The sequence below is a fragment of the Ahaetulla prasina genome, chromosome 2 (genome assembly GCF_028640845.1).
Source record: "Ahaetulla prasina isolate Xishuangbanna chromosome 2, ASM2864084v1, whole genome shotgun sequence".
NCBI lineage: Eukaryota > Metazoa > Chordata > Lepidosauria > Squamata > Colubridae > Ahaetulla > Ahaetulla prasina.
Window position 1 is genome coordinate 171,147,533 of NC_080540.1, and position 6,235 is coordinate 171,153,767.

A 6,235-nucleotide genomic window follows, 5' to 3' on the forward strand; every position below is an offset into this window, starting at 1 on the left:
CGGTAGATATGGTGGCAGGTGGTTTGGAGAACTGGTAGCAAAACTGGTAGCTGGCCACGCCCACCCTGGCCACGCCTACTCCAGCCTCCCGCCTTGAGGTCAAACACAACCCTGATGCAGCCCTCAGTGGAATCGAGAGTGACACCCCTGACATAGTTTCACACATCCCATTTTCTGAGGTTCATCTGAGCAATCTTAAATATAAGTTTTAAATAAAATACATTAACATAAAGTATCATAATACTTCCAGTTAGAATTTCTAGCTTCTGAGCCAATGCCTCTCATTTCCTCATGGAATGCTTTTTAGATTCCTAATCATTTGTTTAGGACAAAGCAATTTTTTGATGACTCAAGAACCTGTTTTTTGAGGGAACAATGAGAACAAAATGGTGCAACAAGAACTTGGGAGTTCTTATTGCACACATGGACAGGATCAGGTTTTCAAAAGCCACAAGGAATTTGAAAACCTAGAATGTTGGTTCTATGTGGAATTGCCTTCTGTGATCAGTAACAAAACTGAACAAAACAACTTTGAGAGGAGTTCACTTCTGCAACCAAGGTCTCACCAGGTATGATGGGTACAATATTCATTTCCCAAAATTTCTGGCGTGTAAGGGGTATCCCGATTGGGAGTCTATCTCCACAGCTCTTAGCTGATTCTACGCCTCAAGGATTGTCATTGGGACAAAGATTAGGGAGTGTGGTCTTTGTAGTCCCGCCTAGAGAACGTTAGTTTTTTTGGTCTTCTCAACACTGCTTTCATGCAATGGATGAAATAATTTAAAGTTCTCATCACATAGCAGAAACAAATAATGTTTTCTTACCTATATTCCAGTGGTGAAATGCAAAATTTGTTACTACCGGTTCTGTGGGCGTGGCTTGGTGGTGGGGGAGTAATGTGACTGGGTGCGCGTGGCCAACTTTTTTTTTTACTTTTAAAAGCATTTTTTCTACAACCTCTTCGGCCAAAGAGATTGTAAAAAAATGCTTTTGAAAGCCTCTGACAATCCCAGCTGAGTTGCCTGATTATCAGAGGCTTTTCTTTTCTTTTAAAAGCATTTCTTTTGCCTTTAAAAGAAAAAAAACCCTCTGATGATCACACAGCTCAGCTGGGCATGTGTGGGGAGTCAGGGATTTTTGCTACCGATTCTCTGAACCACCTGCCGCCATCGCTACCGGATCGGGCAATCCGGTCCGAACTGGGAGCATTTCACCCCTGGTATATTCCTTCTGTTTGCTATCTTTACCCTATGCATTAGTTGAGTGGAGGGTGCGTTACCATCCTAGTTCTCCTTGATCTCTCAGTAGACTTTCAATATCTTCAAACATAGTATCTTTCTGGACCACCTATGGGAATTGGGAATAAGAAGCACCATATTTCTGTGATTGATTGTTATAGCTAGCCCTGACTCTGAGGAGTCTGAGGAAGGGGATCCTGTGGAACAACAGCCTGCCTCAGAAAGCAGCAGGGAGACACATGAGGCTGATTTGGAGCCGTGAAAGCAGCATAAGATGAGGAGTCTGAGTCAGGATCTCGTTCCCAGCCCCAAAGCATGTAGGAGTAAGCAAAGAGCTGGACAAAGAGCTACAGAGCTCCTTGGGACGAAAAGATTTTCAGTGATTGCCTGCATCTGATGGGGCTCTATTTTAGAGCCACCCACTTTACTGGGAACCATAAATCTATTTGCTGGATTCTCTATCCATGGAGCCTGGGACATTTATTTATCCCTGTGCCAGACCAGCTGTCTATCTATGACAGTTCTGTGACCTCTGGACTGTGCCCTAACCATGCTTCTGCCTGCTCCTTGAAACTTTATTGGGATTGAGTCTGTAAGTCAAAAACAAAAATTCAAATAACTTTATTACTGTCATTAACCAGCAGAAAGAAAAAAGAGGACAATGTGGTTTTTTAATATCCAGAATATTCAATAATAAATAGGTAGGAGTGATACATTAAAATATACTAAAAAAGCATCATTCTTATTAGTTAAATAACCTAAAATTTAGAATTATGAAGCCCCTGACAAATCTGAGGAAACTACAATACAATACCTGACATTTAAAAAAATATCCAGTGGGTAATGCTAAGGAGAAGCCACTCCCTGCTCAAACAAATTCAATTGCTCTTAATTATTCTTTGTCTAATTTTATATGCCATTTCACAGAACCTGGCAATTTTATGTTATTTCAGGATTATTATCAGAAAGTAAGAATTGCTTGTATTGCTGGTCATTATATCCTGTTCTACTAGCCAGGAGTGGGGCAATTAGAGCATTTTGGGATGCTGTATAAAACTGGCAGTACAAAAGAACATATTCCATTGTTTCCACATGTCCTGAGTCACAAGGGCATAATCCTAAAGAGTGTGGTATCTTTTTGTATTTTCCAGCTAGGAATGCTGAAGGTATTGTATCACATTGGACTAGGGTAAAGCCCCTTCTCTGGTTGGGAATATTAAGATGTGGAGATCTTAATATTATCTGATCATTGCATGATTCACTTTGTACCTGCTTACAGACAAAGACTTAAAACCATGAAACCAACAATTAAATCAGTGAGGACTTGAACTGAGGAAGCACAGCTAAAGCTACAGGCTTGCCTTGACTGCATTGATTGGAATGTTTTTAAAGATACCTCTGCAGACTTGGATGAACTCACAGATACTGTAAAATCGTATGTCATTTTTTGTGAAGATCAGACCAGAAACCTGTGAATATACAGGTACAATAAACCTTGGTTCACAGCTAAACTTCATGATGGTTGACCCAGGTACTTTTCTGAAATCAGACCATTTGACATGGAATGACCCTCTATACACCAATGACTGCATCTCAAAAGATCCCTCTGTTAAAATACTGAAGTTTGCAGATGATACAACAGTGATTAGTCTCATTCAAGACAATGATGAATCTGCATACAGATGGGAGGTTGAACAATTAGCCTTGTGGTGCAACAAGAACATTCTTGAACTAAATACACTCAAAACCTGCCTTCCATTAAGGATCTGTATAAAGCACAAGTCAAAAAAAGGGCTGTGAAAATATCTACAGACACCTCACATCCTGGATATAAATTGTTTCAATTTCTATCCTCAAAACGATGCTATAGGGCACTGCACACCAGAACAACTAGACACAAGGACAGTTTTTTCCTGAATGCCATCACTCTGCTTAACAACTACCGTATTTTTCTGAGTATAAGACACACCTTTTTCCCACAAAAAAGAGGGTGAAAATCTGGGTGCGTCTTATACTCTGAATGTAGCCCCATCCAGCTTCTCAAACGGAGGTTTCAGAGGCTGAAAAAAGCATCAGAAACGAAGGTTCAGAAGAAAAGTCCCCAAACAGAACTTCAGAAAAGACGCTCCCAAACAGAGCTTCAGAGGCTTTTTTTCTGAAGCTGTTTTGGAGGCTTTCAGAGGCAGAAAAAAGTTTTTTCTGAAACAGAGTTTCAGAAGTTTCAGAGGCAGGCAAAAAAGCCAAAAAAGCAAGGCACGGAGCTCACAACCAAGGAACCTGTTGCTAAAATTCACCTCTGGGAACAGCTGATTGAGGGTATTCCAGGAGGCCAATCTACCTGCCAGTCAGCTTTTTTCTTATTTTCCTCCCCAAAAACTAAGGCACGTCTTATACTCTGGTGTGTCTTATACTCCGGTGTGTCTTATACTCTGAAAAATACGGTAATTCCCATAACCTGGCTAATAATTTACTAAGACTGTATTACTATTATTCTTCTCTTCCTTACTAGTATCTATCTCTTCCCACTTATTTCTATAACCATGCTGCTTGTATCTTTCAATTATATTGCAAGAATTTCATACGCACAAAATTGGAGAAAAGGAAATACACCAACAGAGGAAGAACTGATAAAGAAAATCTTAGATTGTGCCAAGATGGATAAATTATCAATTATATTGTTTTTATTTGTTTCCTAGTATGATTTGATAGCTTATTAGTAACCTTGACTATCACCAAGTGTTGTATCTTTTTATTCTCGATGAATGTATTTTATTCTCCTTATGTAAACTGAGAGCATATATACCAAAGACAAATTCCTTGTCTGTCCAATCACACTTAGCCAATAAAGAATTCTGTTCTGTTCTGTTCTGTTCTGTTCTGTTCCGTTCTATTCTATTCTATAATAGTGAATCTGTAAGTTTCTCAACGGATTTGGACCACTTGAAATTGTTTATAACTGTGAGATGGCAATGCTCTTATAGATTTTGCATCACAGTATAAGTTGATTGATGTACCTAATTGTCCTGAGACAGGTAATCCTCAACTTATAACCACAATTGAGACCTGAATTTCCATTGCTAAGCAAGGTGGTTATGTGATGCGGCTGATTTTATTACCTTTTTTTCTACTACTATTAAGCAAATCACTGCAGTTGTTAAGTGAACCATGCATCATTAAGAGAATCCAGATTGCCCCATTGACTTTGTTGGTTGGAAGCCGACTGGGATGGTTGTGGCCGTGGGGATGCTGCAACAGTTGTAAGTGTAAGGACTATTATAAATCACTTTTTTCAGTGTCACTATAACTTTAAATACTCAATAAATGGTTGTAAGACTTAGGACTACCTATACTGTAAAGTTGGAAGTCAGAGATGGTCTAATTGCCATTCCATCATGTCTACAATCTGTCTTCATGCTGACTTAGTCTGATCAAAGCCCATCACTATTAAAGTCTATGCCTCTCTGTCCCTTCTGCCAAATTCAGTTTAAAACTGTCTTGAAAAGCTTAGAGTTTCCCTTTCCAAATCTATGTTTCTTCTAGTGATCGCAGTCCATTTTTGCCAAGAGGTCCATCATGGAAACAGTGTTGTAGATCAAGATTAAGGAATCCAAACCTCATCAATATTATCTTCTTAGGCCCAAAGCTGCTTTTCTTTTCTTTTTTCAAAAGGCAACTGGACTTTCTTGGTTTTTCTTTTTTAAAAAACAAAAACCATTTTGCTTCTCATCCAAGATACTTCTTCAGAACAGATGAGAAGCAAAATATTTTCAGAGGGGGAAAAAAACCCCAAAGCTCAATTGCCTTTTGAAAAAAACACCTTTGGGATAACCATGACCTGAATGATTGAGAATTTCCATAAACATCTTAGTCTTTTTTTCCCCCTTAACGTTCAAAATGCTGTTTTTGTTTCTTATCCCTTGACCATCATCTTGCAAGATGGATGGAAATACTGTTGGCTTGACATAGGCTTCCTCAACCTCCATTTGAGTTCAGCTGTAACTGCTAGTGTTAATAGGAGTTTTACCCTTGTGTATCTGGAGAATCACAAGTTAGAAAAACTGCTGATGGAATAGCATCGCGTTTCCTAAAAAAAGCTGAGTAATGATCTGTTTTTCATTTGCACTCAAAACAAAATACTTGTGGGCGCAACAATTTTAAGGAAGTAGGCATAAACATTGGATACCTTTAGGGCAATAGCTATCCTCGCTAGAAATGCAAACACCAAGCTCGATATGACATCTGTCAACCCTGAAGTAAACCTGGCTGAGGCCATCTTGGAGGGGGGAAATAGTTAGATGGGGTTCTGTAGCCAAAACAGTAAAGTTTTCCCATGAGAACCAAGGACATTCTCACAGGCGGCTGGCCAGAGGAGGAGCAAGTAACCAGGCAACTGGCCAGCAACTGGATTGGACAGCTTGACCAGTGATCTGGGGGAAAGGGGAAACTTTTACTTTTAATTAGATGAAAGCCATAGGAACTTTTAGAGTCGGCTTTCATCAGTTGTGCCAATATGATGTATCCAATAAAACTGTTTTTGAGGAATTTGCCTGCTTCAGAGTTCTGATTTCTATGGGTGCATTACATGGAATGCTGACAACATCTTTGTAGTACTTGGGATGTGCATGGTTGATCTTTCTTTCAAGAGGATTGAAGGAGGAAGGGAGATGCCAGAATAGGTCCATGGAAAAGAGGGTGTTAATATTCTGCCAGAAAAACTGCCAGGACCTTGGTCTTTTCCCAGGCCATGATGTGTTGGAGCCCCAATAGGATAAGAGTATTATTTCTGTTTGGATCTCCATTTAATTATTTTACTATTGTTTATGAGTTTATGTATTACGGTTTTGTATTTTTAACTTATGTTGAAGTTTGATGATGCCACCAAAAGTCACTTTGGTTGTGTTGGGCAGCCATACAAAACTTGTAAATAAGATTCTCTTTTCATGGGCCAGCTATTTGCTGATATTCTGCCTTAGTTATTTGCCCTTCTTTCCACTTTT